A 15,490-nucleotide genomic window follows, 5' to 3' on the forward strand; every position below is an offset into this window, starting at 1 on the left:
TTACATTAAAATACTTCATCGCCTTGACATCTGCCCACCTTGGCATTCACATTGTCTGTCGTGCCGAAGGTGCCGAGGACTTTCGCATTATACGTGTGACTTGTGGCCTACCCCACAGGAAAAGTTAATCTGGCCATGGTGCTCTACAGACGTTGCGTGGAGACGGATGCACGCCATCTGTCGGCGATCTTCGGGCTCTCCCTGCTCTTTCGTCAGCTCGGGAGGGCGAGCGCAGAGCTCCAGGCACTGGGTCTGCTCTCTAGCGTAAGCACCGCTTGCCGCTCTGGGGGCTTCCACCTCCATCTGTGGCCTGCAACTGTATCACCCAACACATTCCTCCTGCGGAGGGAGCTGGTAGGAACGTTGGGTTGCTCGTCAATGGCCAGGGTCAACGGCAGCGTGTGTATTCCGCAAATATGGCCGACTGTGAGGGCGGGCACAAGCCGGCGTGAGTAGGTTAAACGTTGAGTTTTATAAGGGCACCACGGGTGACCAGCCCCTCCCCACCCCCCTCCCCACCCAGCCCCTCCCCACCCTCCCCCTCCCCCAGCCCCACCCCTCCCATTTTTGGATGCACGACGGACACACAATAATCCCCTGTGGGCTGATGTAACCATGAGGTTCCTACCAGTATAAGTGGTATATTGAACTTCTGTCGCACCATACGTAGCCAACCGTGCTCATCGTAGGTGCGGGGGAAGGACAACAAACTAAACGCAAAAAGCAGTAAACAAAAAGTTTTAAGTCTAGATTTTAAAGTGCATAGCTCCCAATGGCTTCCGAATACCATGTGATGATGATGTTCACTATCATCCACCGTCATCATTGCCATGCGAGGTGGCAACGATCTAGCAACGTTGATGCAGGGTGGGTAAGTCATGCAGTGCTGTAATTACGATGTGTTCTCACACCCAGCCTCGGTGTACCAAAGCGGTGTCGTGACAGCAGCACAGCAAGCAGGCTTCAGGAAAGCTACGGTCTTGAATTCTGCCGACATCATCGTGTTCCTGAGGCAGCAAGGGTGGCCGCCGACAGTCTTTGAGTTGTCTGGGATCGTGTCCCGTGGTCTAGCTCCTTCAGCCACGGGACACTTTCAGGCCAGGCTTGATCCCGTCCCGCTCTAAATACAGATAGTCCCCGAGTTACGATGGTCCAACTTACGATATTTCGATCTCACGATGGCGATAGCGATACGACAAAATTGTCAAATATTTAAAATTTCGCGCGGCAGTCAAACGCAGCAGCGTACAAGGTACGATGCTGTACGTTGGGACGCTGCCGGGATGTACTGTACGCATCTCCCGCCTTGTGTGCAGATAGGATGTTTCCTGAAAAAAACTTTCTATTAAATTGCAGTTCATATAGGTAGGTTCAGAATTTACCTCGGTTTTGTTACTTTACATTTTACTGTGCAATACAGTATTGTAATTAATACATACATACAGTATATAGTTTATACAGTACGGTACTGTAAATTGCTACATTTTGCTAAATTCCCACCATTCCTTAAGACTCCTGGGTAGGCTAGGCCATCTTCGACTTACGATATTTTTGACTTACGATGGGGTCGTCGTAACGCATTTCCATCATAAGTAGAGGACTACCTGTACACGTACGGTCTGTCTTAATCTGGTGAGTCTGTTCAGTTCACAGTTACCTGTAAGGATCACAAATACGCCCTTGGGGTCTGACTCTTCGGTGCAGCCAATGAACGCTAGCTAATAATCTTAAATAAGCCTCAGTTTGGCTGCTTGAGTCTTGATATTCCGTTAATCGATAATGCTTCTAACCACACATTCATTGGCCCGAGCATTCCCATTGAATCTAAGTAGACAAATATGTACATACATTTGGCTATGTGAGTAGTAAGTATTTTATTGAGTCCTGTCCTCAATATTATAATTAATTGGCATAATAAATATATAATTACATAATGAAGCACATTATTGTAATTTTTTGTATTTTATTAATCCTTTCAGTACTCCTTTCAATATGTAGTCTTCATAAGCAGAGTTTGTTCCTGTCTTTGATATTCATCATAAAAGTTAAGTACTTTATACATCATAAAAATTGACTACTCTATACATAAAAAAACCACTGGCCATATAAATGTCTTTACAGCACTTTGTATTCATTGATGAATGGGATGTGCCTGTGGGTGACTTCATTAATTATTCACGGTTTACACACGTGGTGTTACTCATATCAATGAGCTTGGAGGTTGATTCTTTGGGCTGTTTATCATCTACTTGTGCACACTCGATGTCACTGTCTCACACCAGACTTGCTCAACATTTGGTTTAGTAGTAATAGGTTTTTACCCTTTTATCTGGCACCAAAACTGACACCTTTATACAAGGGATCATGTTTGCAATAACCACAACACTTGCAGTCGAAATGCAAACAAAAAGACTAGGCTCTAAGAAAGCCGTTTCGGGTGTGGACCAATCAATTTCAAGGACAGTGCATATCATTATTAGAGTTGTCTATTTTTGTTTGAATTTCGACTGCAAGTGTTGTGGTTATTGCAAACACGATCCCTTGTATAAAGGTGTCCGTTTTGGTGCCAGATAAAGGGTAAAAACCTATTACTCTATCTTGCTACTGGCAAAGGAGGTCTCATAATGTAAGCAACATTTGGTTATTTTCTAATATGCTTGTTTACCCAGGACAGCCTGAAACTCACGACTCTGCCAAGTTTAATTTTCAAATTGCATGTGAAACCAATCTCCTCACATGCTTACACATTGACCTTAGACATCAATTTTATACCTTTTAAAATTAAATCTGAAAACTATGTATGAATGTTGAACTTTTTCGATGTCTTTCCGACAGACTTGTTCGCCTGAGGACGGCTGCTTGCGTTGTGGCCGAAACGTCGTGAGAATTGTATTTATAATGTTTTATTTCATTATTTTATTATTTCCCTTCTACGTGACTTTACCGAAAGAACCAAGAAGATATGTTGAACTTCTTTCGCCCCGTACGTAGCCAACCCTGCTAATCTGAGCTGCGGAACCAGGAGTGTGGTAACTCGGGTTGTTTGTGTGTGTGACATTGTGCGTGTGCGTGAACCAGGCGACAGGTTCCCAGGCTGTGGAGAGTGAGGCCGAGGCGATGGGGGAGACTCCGTGTATTTGTTGGGGCAGGGCCCAGAGGCGTTGCTCTGCCAGTCAGTTGTGCACGTTGCTGAGCACCTGGAGCCCACTGGGGCACTCTACCTGTTGGCCAGCAGAAGCCGCCAGTTGCTCAGGCGAGTGCGCAAGCTATGCTTATTACTGTGTGAAAGTTCACGGTTATGGACGTATGTACGTTTAACTTTTTTCGCACCATATGTGCTAATTGGCGGTGAGGTGCAAAGTGCTTAAAGCGTATTAGTCCATAAACTTTGTTTTGGCATGGGGGTCACCTGGTGACTGATAAAAAAATATCCTGAGGATTATCAAGCATCATTCTCAGTGGCAATAGGGTGAAAGGCTTCGAGAAGGGGTCGTGGTTTTCTACTTGACCGATGTGATAATGGTTTTTCTATAATTCAGTGTCGATAACGCTAATAAAGTATTGTCAAACTGCAATTATATACCACTGACAATTGTATACAGATTTTGTATGCAACACACACATATCATAGTAAATGGTAAATAATGCATGTGGAATAATATTTGACAGTGTAAGATTCCAGCCAGGGTCATTCGTACAATGTATTATGCCACGTGTAAACATTAAGTGCAATTTCATAACTTTGGAAGCATTGCCTCATGCGCGGCATTCTGGTATGATTACGTGAATGTACATCGTATGTGGGTTCTCACCAGGTGAAATAGTCTTGGAATGAACAGGTGCTCGAATTATTTTGATAAGACTATTAGGCAAATTTAAGTTATATGTGGTACATTGATTTACTTGAACTTTGGCCACGAAAGGCATAAACCCTTCGACATGAATTACGTAAGCTTTTAATTATTTTTGCAGACTACTGACCGAAGCTTAGATGGCTAGTGTGGCAAATGTGCGCTGGCTGTGATGAGGTGTTCTCATAACGGCGCCTTCCACAAGAGTTGAACCACTCACAAGGGGCTCTTCGTCTTTGTGATTGGTGTAGGTTGGAGGAAGCGGTAGAACGATATGAAGAGTTATTGGCCCTGCTGTCAGATTCTGCTGCTGTGCAGGTATAAGTATCTTAATTTTCTCTTGTTTACTTAGACGTCCAATGCAACATGTTGAATTTGTATTCTTGATTCTTTCGGTAAAGTCACGTAGAAGGGAAATAATAAAATAATATAAATATAAAACATACAAATTATATTGTTTTATATTCATATTATTTTATTATTTCCCTTCTACGTGACTTTACCGAAAGAACCAAGAATATGAATCCCTACAGTCACGAAAGCTTTAAATCAAAATGTTGAATTTGATTTTTAACCATCGGCTATTTTCCTCAATTTAAAATGACCCTTTCAACTGTATCGCTGAGACTGCACAACATGTTTCTTCCCTCTACGATGTTTCTTAACATGACCAGTGTTTAAATTGTCAACCCTTTTAGGTAGAAGATGTAGGCCTGACCGTTCCTAGGATCCCTGCATTGTACCTTGAACTAGCCTCTACCTTTCTGCATCTGAGGAAACACGACAGAGTTATTGCAATTTGTGATGATGTAATCAGCAAAACCAGCTGCACCATCCCACAAAAGCTGGTTCTGGATATGAGGGGAGACTCCGCAGAAATGGGGCTCCATGTTGCCCATTTGAACCCTTCCCGGGAGGCAGAAGACCCCGTCCTTTCAGCTTTTTTCAGAGATTCACCCGGAGGTGAACATTCAAGCTACCCACAAACAGTCACTTGGGACATCGGCACCAGTCGTGCAGATTTGAAGCAGGTGAGAACTTGGAATATGTTTGACTTGTGCTTATAGAACGACCAAAGCTTAGATGATGGATGCATTCAAAACAACGATGCCCCCTAATAACTATATAAGCATGCAAATATTGCAATTATTTCTAGCACAGAAACTGATATCATTTTTTTTTATGTTATATAATAAAAATTTGCTGGCTGGATTCCGGCCTGGCTGGCCGGCACGTGGTTAGGTTGCCCGTGCGTGGCGGTAGTGATGTCACCGTGTATATTTGCGTGATCATGTGACCCACACCCCACAGCGTTGAGCCAGGTTCGTCCGTCGCGCTTACATCACGCCCCCCCCTTGACCCTGCACCATGGCCATTTGTGGGGGATACTGTCGAACGATCATATCAATACTGTATTAGGCAAAGTTTTGCTCGCTGGCTGGCTGCCTGGAGGGAGGGATGGATGGAAACGTTCAAAGGACTGCGGGTTGCTATTCTTGTAAAAAAGAAACTTTAAAGTTATACTCAAAGTTTAAAAAAGTTAAATAACGCGAAGACAAAACAACCATTGTAACAACCCCAACAAAACTTGCAGAGAATCCCAATAGCAATTTAGCGACGACGTATTATTTCTTTAATTTCAGGATTTGGGCGCACGCGTCGCGTGGGCAGTTGTCTGGACGTTGGGCCGAGTTTGGCTGGCTCTGGGCCACGAGCGCAGCGTTGCCCGCGGGAGGAGGCGCCCGCTTCAGCACGGGGAGCCGCCGCGTGCGAGAGTCTGCACGCCGCCCGTGGGACGGTGTCTGCGCGGGTTGCTGCGCCCGCTGCGCTGCTCGAGCTCGGCAAGGCGGACGAGGCCCTCCGGGAACTCGACAGGTGTTGTGTGCCGCGTGTGGCGCGACTTGCTTGCTTTAATTTTTTTAAATCGCGTCGTCGTCGAGAGGTTACTGACAGAAGATCGGCAACTGTCGGCGACTGTCGTGAAGGCAACGCCGCCGTTACTAAGCAATATAGACCGTCTCTTTCCATATACGTACCTAGATTAACACGCTTGCTGCCGTATATTTGTTTGCGTCCTTGTTTCTTCTTCTTGTGTTCCACAGCCTAAGGAGACGTAATGCGTTTTGTTAATTTCCAGAGGGAAACTACAGACATGAGCGGATGGGATATCGCGCGGTTCGTTTCTATAAGCCAATTAGGCTGCCAGTAAGCTTACAAGCAGAGTTGAAAGGTGGGAGCAGCGAAGCAAATGTGCAGAGATCAGTCGTGATGATGCCTGATGTTGAATTCTGTTAATGGATTGTCTTTCATTCCCCGTGTTGTTGCTGGTTGCCTCGCTAGCCTGTGGGTCTTTGTGCGTTCATATCCTCCGTCTCTTCACATGCATGCTTGTGCGTTCTCAGGTCGACCGATGAGCTCTTCAAAGTTATCGTCATTCCTAGCAACAAAGGTACGCTTCATATTGGCAGTGGCTATTCAGTAACAGGGTTCCAGTACTTTGCGTAGTACGTGCATCTAGCCAGGCTAATACAGCCCAAAGTTAAGCTCGCTGCATTGACTCGATGGATTGGCGGTGTGTGGCTTTCCCGCCGCGAGCATGCAGAGGCCGTGCTCTGTCTGGCAGCTAATGGATCAAGAGTACATGTAGATAGAGCTCCACCAGCTGCGAGTGGTCACCGACATGTGAATGGTATTCTAGATTTGAAGTTTTTGTGATTGCAAGGATTCATACTCTTTGTTTTTGGTAAAGTCACGTAGTAAAATAATAATTTTTTTTATTTGTTTTTCTTTTTTTACCTACGTGACTTTACCGAAAAACCAAAGAGTATGTGAATGGTACCCTCCGAAAATGACGTTGGACTGCCCTGTAGTTGCCTCCTTTTAACACGTTTTTTTTGCAATAGCTATCGGAGTGCTGTGTTTGTCTTTGGTCGCACGATCGGGGTGTTATTAAAAGGTATAATGTGATACGAAATTGTTACAACGAATCACTTGCGGACTCGGGAGAAAGTTTTGCGATATCAGTGGTTTCACTATAACAGGTTTAATTACAATATGAACTGGGGCCTTTGGAAAACATTAATGCATCGCTGAGTATAGCAAGTGTGCATTTGTACAGGTCTGGGGTCATGCACAGGTACATGTTTACAGTATTCAATGTACTGTACAATGTAGTGTCTAGTGAATACTGTAATAAAAACGATGATTGATGTTTGACAGCCCGTACGATAGTTAAACTCGTGGCCGCTGATGAAACGCGATCGCTGTGTGAGGTATAAATCAACGCGAGCAACGCGTTTCCTGCTGCAGCTACGTCGTTGTAAACAGGGATCGTGATGAGCGTGGGTCATAATAACGAGATAGACCAGTTAGTTACATCCTACGGTGGCGAGATGTTAAATACCTCGCCTGGTATACAGGAGGTCGTGGGTTCGATCCTAACCCTGACGCCTGTTGTATATTTGGAGTTTGCATTTTCTCCCCATGGTCGCTATGATTTTTTCTCCAGATCCTCCGGTTTTTCCTTCATATTTATAATAATCGTTTAGAGCGTTGGATGCTATAAATTTCCACATGGCAAGCCATTTTGTTGAGGTATCAGTTGTGGCCAGGTCGCTTCTGAAAAAGAGCTGTGTAGTCTAATATAAAAAATAGTTTATTTTTTTTTATTTAATACTGCACACCAAATCCATTTACAAAGAAGGAACTGCTACGTTGAAATGTATTCCCGTTTAAATCTGTATCTTAGTCGGCTCTCCAACTACAAAGTGTTGTGACATCAGACTGCGAACGAAACAGGAACACATTTCCAGACGTCGGCTTGCATAGCTGATTCTTGTGTGCGGTAACGGCCTTAGATGTCACTGTTGCTTACGTATCGCATTTCGTGCAGATTGCTCCGTTCAGCGGGAGTTGCCACTCGAACAGCTGGCACTGAATCTGCTCAAGAGCCTGGTGTTTGATGGCATCGCTGGATGCTTGGAGACCCTGGGCAGGACAAAGATGCGTTGTACTACTGCAGCCTGCAGGCGAATCCTGGTGGGCCCCAACACCATTTACTCTTCCTTCTGATGTTAGACGCCACTGAAGCAATGCACTGTCAAATCTAGATAAAAAACTCATTTCGGTTAAACTGCATTTTGCGTTTAGTTTGTTGTCCTTCCCCTGCACCTCCGATTAGCACGGTTAGTTATGTACGGTGTAAAAGAATTCAACAGACATACGTACAAATACTAACCATTTCTCCCCCTCCTAGGTCTATATTTTTAACATCTACATACTCATGGCTTGTGGTTAAGTTAATATTTTGCGGTGTACTTTGTTCCAATACAGTTTTTTTTTCTCAGTCATCATAATGTAAATGTTAGGTCATTCCCACAATGCCATATCTCAGATATGTTCTCTACAAGTCTATGTGACTTTACCGAAAGAACCAAGAATACTGATGAATCCTGTTTGCTAAATTGCATTCCCACCAATCTCTCTCTAATTGTGATGGGTATGCCCATCGCTGGTCAGAGGAAATCTACTCCTGCACGTAGTTATCAAACGGTGTCACACACATCTGTACTTTATCCACCAAAGTTGTTTGATTGCAGCCTCAGTGTAAAAACGCTTTAATCCAGAATTGGATTGACTGTCTGGTGATATAAAAAATAAGGCATAATTTAAAAACAATTCTTACCTGACCACCACATCTGAAGACCTCTATATGCCCTTGCAATGCCACATTTGGCACATATTGTATGTATGCACTGTCTGCGTGTGCGCGTGCGAACCGTCTGTGGGAGCGGTAGTGTAGAGGTTTGCGCGCTGCGCTACGAACCCGCGCGGCCCGAATTTGATTCCCGCTCACGGCCAGCACCAGTAACGATTATCTGAACTGGTTCTGGGCCTCCCCTAGATTGACTCGGCGTCAAATGAGGAAGTGGTGCGGTGTGTAACAGCACTCGCCCCAACAGTGTTAAGGCTATACGGGGAATTTTTGTCCTTATAGTGGTTAGCAGGATGTGCTACGAACCCAGCGACCCGAATTCGATTCCTGCTCATGTCCAACACCAGTGACGATTATCTGAACCGGTCATGGGCCTCCTCTAAGTCGACTCAGCCTCAAATGAGTACCTGTGTATGTGCTAAACATTGCTACTGGAGAGACAAAGTCGGTCAAGTGTGGTGCCAGCCACCCACCCACCCCCTCGTGTGCCATGCCGGACTTCATAGGTGCTCTCTAAAAGCACTTGCCCCAACAGTCTGTTAAGGCTATGTGGAGGATCTTTGTCTTTGTCTGTGTTGCAGGTGGGATGCACAGCATGTACGGCCTGGTGCGGCTACTCAACAAGCGGAACAGGAAGGGGGAAGCAGTCGCACACTGGCTGAGCTTTAGGGGCCTCTTGGACGGTGACATCAGGCAGATGAATTCCAAGGGACAAAGTCTCACGGCGATTCCTGACCTGTAAGCCAATTGTTTTATTTCTTCATGAGAATTTTATAACTCGAATTACTTATAATTTTGAACTTGTTGCAGTATTACTCCTTGCACGCATTCGCACATGAAGCCCTCTTGAAATGTATCACGATGTTCTACTCGGGCGACTTAGCCACAGGGATTCACATGCGTTGACTTTGCATGCAATTATGAATAATATTAATAGTGCATAATACAGTTTTTTTGGGGTTAGATCGCTTAAATATATAAATGTGTCGTTAAACTCACCACCACCCTACACAGCCAATTAGTAAGGTTGTCACGTAAACAGAACGTGCCAATTCGTTACTAGTACAGCACACCGGTGTGTTGGAGAGCAAAGCCACAACATTTACAAACTGAGTACGCCGCTTCGCCAGTAATTACAACTAGCTTCATCAGGCGACAGCCACATATCTTACTAATTGGCTGTGTCGGGTGGTGGCGGGTTTAACGACACATTATATTTACGCGATCTAACCCTAAAAACCTGTGTTATGGATGATATATTGGTTGCGAAAGCCTAAGCAATAATACGTTCATTGAACAAAATACTACGATTACTTTAGAAGCAGCTGATTGCACCTCTGAACAGGTCGCTTCAAATCCTTGTGCCTAACAAATGAGAGCGGTATTGAATGATTCTGGCAGTGGGCCATACAACTACGTGCCAGAGCAAGTGAAGGTGCCGAGTGAGGGAGAGCTGCTGGAGATGGACCGGGACTCCTTGCTGCACTGGGACGGCTACAGCTCGGAGGAGCGGAGAGTCCCCGCACGTTGGCTACTGGATTGTTGCCCGTTGTCCAACTAAATGCAAGTTATTCTCTACTTCCTGCTGCGAGATAAGGGCATGGGAGCCCTTGAGCAGTGGGTCACGTGAGGTTTGTGTTAATATATACGATTGAATGAGAACGTAATTCTGGTATTACTGGACTGGCTGAACCGCGCTGATAAATAGTAAAACAGCACGTAAGGGTCCGTACAGTTTAATGCCGCGTTCTTTAACATGATAAAAGCTCATTGACATTCGTTACAAGCAACACCTAGATATCTGTTCTTGCGATAACAAGTTGGGGCACATCAGCATTTGACTTCACAAGTGAAAACATTTCAACTACAGCAGGGCGATTGAAGTCGTCATCTGTCTGAAATTGCACACCATTCCGATAGGGTTATGTAAACTCCACCCCAGTGGGCAGGGAGGGGCAACGGAGGGTAGTGAACAACCCAACTGAAACACGAGCTTGTGCCAGGTACTGCTTTGCAGGTAGGTATGGGAGTTAGCAATTTAATGTTTTTAGATGATTTTGCTGCTATAAATGTCCACATGATAAGCCACTTTGTTGAGCTATCATTTGTGGCCTGGTTGCTTCTGAAAAAGAAATTAATAGTTCAGTGGGCTTTACCTGGTAAGGTAAAAAGATTGTTTACTTTTATATTTTTAAGCGGTGTTTTACCTTTCCTATACTCTGCACCCCTTTTGTGTTTTTTGTATCTTTGTGTTGTAACGTTCTAACTCGCCCCTACTGGACATCTGTGAAAAGAGCTTTATAGCGCATCGCATTCCTCCTGCAGTATAAATAATATTCTGATTCTGATAACATGTGTCCATGTGTCTATGCTCACGTGTCGAAGCTCCTTGTCTTCACCCACCCGCCGTGACCAGCGTGGTGATGTTGAGTTAACCCAGATAACCTGCACCAGTGAATTCACAATTTACTAAAGGGCTGTCTGTATGTGTATATGCTGTGAGTGACTGCATATGTTGTTGGTGACTGCTTGTGGGTGTATGTCCATGCACCTAGCCTGGCACGAGCGCCGTGGTAACGCCACCACCACCACTTGGTGGTTGTTGTATGTGTGAACTGGGTGTCATTGTGGTTGTCTGTGGTTGTGTATGGCGACTCTTTGCTATTTCTCCAAAAAACACCACATCATGGTCGCTAAAGAATTCTATCTGGTCAGTTCCCCTTGCAGCAAGGAGGATTACTTTAAATATGCTCTTAGCAGGCGTAGTATGCTTCAAGTTTCTTCAATGTTTTATTTTCCCTAGTGACAGTTTAATAGCGGAATGTTGCACTAGGAAACCATTTATAATAAGCAGCTGCTGGGAATTTCCAAAGGAAACATAATTTGGTAATTAAAAATATGACTGTAGCATGTGAGATGATTTAAAAACTGGGTTTGAACACATTTAATGGCTAAAGGTGCAAATATGTATTGTAATAATTATTTTAGAGGTTTTTTTTCCCCTGAGGAAAGCCTCATTGAGTCTCCATGACTTTTTCAGGAGGGGCCCTCCCAAATTTTAGTTTGCAGTTGGGGGGTGGGGGGGCGATGATTGCTTTGTATATTCCAACTTATTTCTGGGTCATTTTTTTAATTCGGCAAATGTTCACCTTGACGCCGGCACACAAAGACCTAACCCTTGCGAATGACGTCACGGGATCTTTTTTTACGGTTAATACACCCGCCACATTAATAACCGGGGAGGCCTCTGGATTCGAACCGTGAACCTCTGCAAACAAGCGGCGTACGCGCTACCGCTGTGGCCACGTTGCCGCCCGACCATGAGCATGACAACTGCGGGGAATGGAGATTCGGAGTTTACGTTAAAAACAAGAATCGGAGATAGTCGTTCGGTAAACGGCAGAGCGAAAGTGCAAACGGGAATGATCTCACTGGGAATCACAACGGGATGTCCGAGTGTCCCTGGCAGGATATCCAAGGTGACTCGGTGCAGAGGGAAGGGCTTGCCGTATCTGTTGGCGAATGGCCCTTTCAGAGCGTGCTGGTGGTATGGGGGGACAGTAAGGGGAAACTGTTCTTGCTGGTATGTGTGCGGGGAAATGGGGAATGTTTGGGTATGTGAATGGGGGGGAGGGTTAGGAGTTTGGGGAGGAGGGAAGGAGGCTTGGGAGGTTGGAGGACAATTGCCGGGCAAGGCGCAGGAAGGTCCCCTGTGTATTTCCTGGTCCGCGTAATTTGTTTTTGTGATGCAGTGAAACGTTTTGTGTAAACTTGGTATCCTGTCCGAGGTCTCTTGTTGAGTCTGGCTTCAGTTAAACACATGAGCAAACATGAGACTCATGGTTTAATACTCTTTGGTTCTTTGGGTAAAGTCACGTCGGTATAAAATAAAAGAAATCACGACGTTTCGGGCGCAACACAAGCGTCCATCATCAGATGGAAAGCGTGATCTGCTGCTGGGGCAGACTGTTTTTAAAGGTTTGAAATGGGTGTAGCTCAATGGTCCTAAAGAAGTGGCCCGGGCTGGTGATGTTAATGTGAGAAATGTTTCAATGTAAAGTAGCGGTGTCCTCCACTTTTTATAACGAAGTTTTCCCTTGCAGGAGTGTATTCCTGCCCGCTTGCACACCGCCCACTTCTGGAATGTGGGTCACGTCATGAGCAATGGTTTTCACTTGATGAATTGCAACATTCTTCAACTTGCCACTTCGCCCTTCACACAGCCGAGTGTATGGATATTTACGTGGCAGAGCATTCTGGCACGAGCGTTCCACGTGAAAAAAAAGACTTGGCTTGAGCTCCATCACAGGGACTGTCCTGGTGTCACGAGCACTCCTTGTTAAGATCGGGATTTTGCCTCGGCGTAAAATGTTCCGGCCTCATGATACGTGTGTATGTTTGGACTTCTTTCGCACCGTACGTAGCCTGACCGTGCTAATAGGCGCGGGGGAAGGCCATATGCCCTTCGGCCCTCGCCACCACCCCTGCCCGAGTGCAGCGGGCCCTGCACAGGTGAGAGGCAGGAGGAGGCTTTGCACCACCCGGGGCTGGTGGCCGTGCTGCAAGACGGATGACCCCTGGCCAAGCTTTAGCGGTGCCTAGGCATAAGCGGACACGCTAAAAAGATGAGTTAAAAACAAAAAATTCTGTGAATTCGGCAATAGCACTGCGTTGCAGAGAATAGGTACATAATGGGTGACCTTTTGGGTAATGGCCCTGATTCAGAGCACACAGACCCGAGGTAGAGTGATCGAAACGTCGCCTATTATATAACTTTTACAAGGCAGTGTTCTTGACAAATGTGAGTTTCTTGTTATTTGTGTGTTGTGCAGCCCTGCCAACGCTATACAGTATAACATGGGTACTTTTTACCAAATATTTTGCTATATAATAAGCGGATATTTGGGGGGTGGGGGGTAGGGTTGACTGGAGTGGGCGGGGCCAAATTAGTTTGGGGGCGGGGCCAATCGGTGGGGGCGGGGCCAGCTCACGTGACGTTCGCTAGCGGGCAGGGTTATTGGGGTATTTTCAAACATGTTCTTTTGATAATTGGTTTTTTACCCTTCTATCTGGCAACAAAACTGACACCTTTTTTACAAGGAGTCATGTTTGCATAGACCACAATACCTGCAGTCATAATGCAAACAAAAAACATAACTCTGATAATGTATCCACTGTCCTTGAAGTTGATTGGTCCACACCCGAGACAGCTTTCCTTAGAGCCTAGTCTCACATGGTGTTGCACCAGATGACGCCAAAAGGCGCACTCAATCAACTTCAAGGACAGTGCACATTATCATAGTTATGTTTTTTTGCATTATAACTGCAGGTATTGTGGTCTATGCAAACATGACTCCTTGTAAAAAAGGTGTCAGTTTTGTTGCCAGATAGAAGGGTAAAAACCAATTATCATATTTTTTACTGGCAAATGAGGTTCCAATGATCTTCTTTTATACACTGCAAGCGTTCAAAATGTCCACGTGCTAAGACCGAAACAGGTGGAGGATTTATTCTTCACAGAATCTGGCTGTCGCCTGATGATGCTGCTTGTAATTACTGGCGAAACGTCACGGTACCCGACTTGTAAATGTTGTTGTGGGTTTCACTCTCCCAGCGCGCCGGTTTGTGCTGAACGAGGAACGAATTGGCACTTTTTGTTTACGTGGCAAACCTTGCGGCGGGTTTAACGACATATTTACGCGATCTAACCCCCAAAAAAACCCTCTGTTATGGATATTTGTCGCGAAAGCCTGCGTATTAAACTGTGTAATTTATTTAAACTGGTTTCAGTATAAACAAAAACAAATCCCACGATTTTTTTACTTCGTCAGTAAACGTAATTAACCTTGCTCAAGTGAGCATTGAGGCCTGTTTAGAGCCCCCATATATTGGTGACAATTCTATATCCACGTGGCGGGGGGCGAGGCATTCCATAGGACAACCACTGTGGAAAAAAAGGTACTTTTGTTAAGCACCATGACCATTACAGTAAGCACCATGACCATTACAGAGAACGACATTACAGAGAACGAAGAAACGCGAGCCACGTGGCCACGTTGACTTCCAAGGCTGAGACGACGTCATTCGAACAGCTGATCAGAGTTCGCACGCAGTCATGAGTTTGGGCATGAGCTGTAAAGTTGTATTCTTTTTTAAAAAAATGTGGTTACACAACGCTGTATTCAGTTATGTTTTTTGTTACATTTATTCACGTCTTTTTTGCAATAATTTAATTCACTGAAAAAATATATTGCAACCGGGCCGATATAAGTTTTGGGGGCAGTGTTGCCAGATCTGATTGATAAAGATGATGAAAGATATCACTGCAACATTTGTGGAGTAAAATAACATGAGCGGCGACGTTCTGAAAGCAGTGAGTTTCAAAACTCGCACGAGGAGCACAGCGCACACGGAGAGAAAACGCCCACAAGTAACAAAGTTCACTTCGAAATCCGCTCCGTGAGCACAAGGGTCAAGAGATCAACCCTCACCTTGATCCGACACCGACGTGCGGCACGGGACGGATGAGGGAATGGCAACATCAGCACAGTTTATGATGTATGTTTACGTAGCCAACCGCGCTAATCGGAGGTGCGGTGGAAAGACAACAAACTAGACACACAAAAAGCAGTTCTAAAGAAATACGTTTTCAATCTGGATCACTTAAAATGCCTAGCTCCAGTGGCCTAATATCAGAAGGAAGAGCGTTCCAGACGGCCACAGTAGAGCATCTGAAAGCGTGAGAGGCGGTGACCGCCGCCTTTGTTCGACGGCGAGCAGCCAAAAGCCGCTGACACGAGAATGGACGGAGTTCGCGTGATGGTTTGTGCTCCTTGACGAGATCATGAAAGCTTATTAATTCAAATTATAAATAGACACTTGCGGCAATTAAATAATCGAAAAGCAACCATTCGTTTAATAATTA

The 15,490-nt window shown here is 45.2% G+C and overlaps 1 long non-coding RNA gene across 1 annotated transcript; it reads left to right on the forward strand.

Moving 5' to 3' along the window:
* Positions 1 to 5,699: 5,699 nt before the first annotated feature.
* LOC133347526 (uncharacterized) lies at positions 5,700 to 7,847 on the forward strand. Its single transcript, XR_009755726.1, has 3 exons — positions 5,700 to 5,726; positions 6,254 to 6,300; positions 7,744 to 7,847. It is a non-coding gene; the product is annotated as an uncharacterized LOC133347526 (long non-coding RNA).
* Positions 7,848 to 15,490: the final 7,643 nt, after the last annotated feature.

Source organism: Lethenteron reissneri, chromosome 3, assembly GCF_015708825.2.
Source record: "Lethenteron reissneri isolate LAM-NWPU_2019-01 chromosome 3, ASM1570882v1, whole genome shotgun sequence".
Classification (NCBI taxonomy): Eukaryota; Metazoa; Chordata; class Hyperoartia; order Petromyzontiformes; family Petromyzontidae; genus Lethenteron; species Lethenteron reissneri.